This window comes from Cebus imitator, unplaced genomic scaffold (assembly GCF_001604975.1).
Source record: "Cebus imitator isolate Cc_AM_T3 unplaced genomic scaffold, Cebus_imitator-1.0 Scaffold281, whole genome shotgun sequence".
In the NCBI taxonomy this organism is placed as follows: Eukaryota; Metazoa; Chordata; class Mammalia; order Primates; family Cebidae; genus Cebus; species Cebus imitator.
Window position 1 is genome coordinate 463,206 of NW_016107596.1, and position 3,132 is coordinate 466,337.

The 3,132-nt window shown below is 43.1% G+C and overlaps 1 protein-coding gene across 3 annotated transcripts in view; it reads right to left on the bottom strand.

The window, feature by feature from the left end:
- TSEN2 (tRNA splicing endonuclease subunit 2) overlaps positions 1-3,132 on the bottom strand; it is a 56,620-nt gene that overhangs the window by 32,576 nt on the left and 20,912 nt on the right. The window lies entirely within an intron of this gene.

Below are 3,132 nucleotides of genomic sequence, written 5' to 3' on the forward strand. Positions count from 1 at the left end.
TCGCTAAAAAAAAATTAAAATTAAAAATTAAAAAAAAAAAAAAGCAAAGCATTTGAGCGTTTGCATGTGTGCGTGTCCACTGAAGGATGCAGATACTGGATGGAGACAGAAGTCTTCAGAAATAACTGAGGTAAATGTAGTTTATAGCTCTTCGATTACTCTATCAAAATGTCCAAATCTCTGTTTTGAATGAGTCAAGGCAAAGGCATGAAAACACCCCTACAAGGCTGCATGTCCACATCTGTGGTAGGTTACAGACCAAAAGCTTCCCATGTCAGCGCTGAGCAGACTTCTAAGTCAGCTGTGTATTACCACTCTGAGTCCCTCAAAAGAGCTGCCGTGAATTGCCACAGCAGGGGTGAGACCCCATTGTACCTCCAACATTTGCCTATGTTCCAGACTGAAATTGACAGAAACACTCAGCAGGTACATGCAGTGCGCCAAACATGGGTGATTCATTCAAAAGAAATCTGCCAAAACAGAACAAGTAGAGCTAGGTTTAATGGTATGCTCCCTGAAAACTTCTGCAACACATCTCTGAAATGTTCTCAGGTGCCAGGCAGCTTCTAAAAAGGCAGAGTAACCTCATCTCCTGTCTCCTATTACTCTTGTCTTTCATCAGGGAGTGTTTGAGAGGAGGTAGCAGGCAGCAGGCAGCAGCAGCCTTTAAACAATTCGTCAATAAAAGGCAGAAGCTGGTCAACTGGAACAGTGAGGCTGAACTCCCAGCATGTGACACCTAATACCTTTCACCTTTGGCTGCCACTTCCCAGGCCACACCTCCAGCCCACCCTCCATACTAATGCTACCTCTGGTCGCTACCACTCCCCTACGGAAACCCCTGCAGTGCCCTGCTGCCCCAGGACCAGGCCAGACCCTGACTCATGGACACACCCTCCCCCATCTGTTCCTTTTGGCTGAGCTGTCTGGAAGAGCCTATGCTACCCCGTGTTCATGTGGCAAGCCCCACTTATCCTTTACCATACTCAGCTATCACGACTATAAAGGCTTTCCACCTCAGCCCTGCCCGATGGTCTCCACCAGCTTCTGTGCAAATTCCCTACCTTGTACATTCATTCATTTAACAAATAATTATTACTCAACTAATAGATGTCAGGCATTGGGTCCAAGGAAACAGGAAGAGTGACACTGACAAGATCCATATGCCACACTGTGCTTATCACCCTGAATTGTAATGATTTCTGGGCTATCTTTAAAACCAAAGTCATGTTCTATTTATTTCAGTATTAGTAGCACTTAGCCCAACACTTGGCACACAGTATGTACCCACTGGACATTTTTGTGATTGTAAAAAAGAAAGTTCCAACTAGCACTAATTAGCTTTTACAAGTAACTGAATAATGACAAAAGTAGCAGGCATTAACATTTATTGAGTGTTTACTATATATCAGGTACTGTCCTGACCCAATTACATGTATTATTTAATATCCAGAACATCCTATGAACAAGATGTTACACAGCCCCCACTTTACAGAGAAGAAATCTGAGGCTCTCAGAGGCCAAACACCTACAGAATAGGTACCCATGGGCTGTCTGATAAAGGTCTCCATGATGCTGGGAATGCCTACGTGTGTGCAGTTCAATACAGTAGTCAGTGGCCACACGTGGCTGGTCAGTGTTTGAAAGGTGGCTGGTGCAACTGAGAAAAGGAATTTTGAATTGTATTTAATTTGAATTAGTCACATGTGGCTAGTGACTACTGTGTTTCATGGCAGGCAGACTAAGTGATCTCATTTGTAAAGTGAAGAAATAAAGCAAATCATTCAAATATCCCTTCCTTCCCTGAGAGTCTGTGCTTTGTACCACTGGCCTCTCTGCAAGAAAGGAACACAGACCATAGGACAAAGGGAATAGGGAGATGCAATTACTTTCCTGTGGTCTCAGCTATAAAATTACCAACATGGATGCATTCCATAGCACTTCCTGGGACCTACATGTATGCCAACAACCACACTGGACACTGCAGAAGCTATCAAAGAAAGCCATCACAGAGCTCCCGAAGGAGAGGGAAGCCTAAGAAGGGGTGCTAGCTTCAAAGGCAGAAAGGACATTTCTGTGGGCACTATTAACATAAGAAAGAAGAGACTGAGCATAAAGTGACCACAGGTTAAAGGAACTGCAAATCACCAGGACAATATGATGTAGTTTACGGAAGGCCATTTTTAGCCACTTTTTTTTTTTTTTGAATCAGTGACCCTGGGCTCAAGCGATCCACCTCTGCCTGTTTAAGTGCTGGGATTACAGGCAAGAGCCACTGACTATATGTGGCCCGAGGTAAATTTTAAGTAAATAAAATAAAAAATAAAAAAAAATAAACTGTCTTCACTTGTGCAGTGGCACAATCTCGATTCATTAAAGCCTCAACCTTTCAGGCTCAAGCAACCCTCCCACTTCAGCTATCCAAGTAGTTGAGACTACAGGCATGCACCGTCACACATGGCTAATTTTTGTATTTTTTGTAGAGATGGGGTTTTGCCATGTTGCTTAGGCTGATCTCAAACTCTAGGGCTCAAGCTATCTGCCTGCCTCGGCCTCCCAGAGTACTGGGATTACAGGTGTGAGCCATGGCACCAGGCTCAAGCTAACTTTCAAGAATGTAGCTACTGCATTAAGTGGAGGGATCCTGAAGAAGGAAATAAATCCATTTACTTAATTAGCAGTCACTACATGATCTGAATCATGTAGCATCACATATGAAAAGCTGGTGAAACTCCATGAATATACCAAACAACAGTGACTTGTACTCTTTAAGTGGATAAATTATATGGTATGTGAATTATAGTACTTTTCAAAAAGCTAGTGAAAATTAGTAACAAAAATATTCAGCCAATCCGAAATCCTTTTCTTTTTCTTTCCACCCCCTCCCCACTTCCAACCCCCGCATCACCAGTCAGCATCTGTTAACAATCCAAAATCTTTTTATTCTTTGTCTGACACAGAGTCTCATTCTGTTGCCCAAGGTGGAGTGCAGTAGTGCAATCATGGCTCACTGCAGACTTGACCTCCTGGGCTCAAACAATCCTACCACATCAGCCACCCAAGTGGCTGGACTACAGGCATGAGCCATCATACCCAGCCAAAAATCTAAAATCTGTTTTTTTTTTTTTTTTT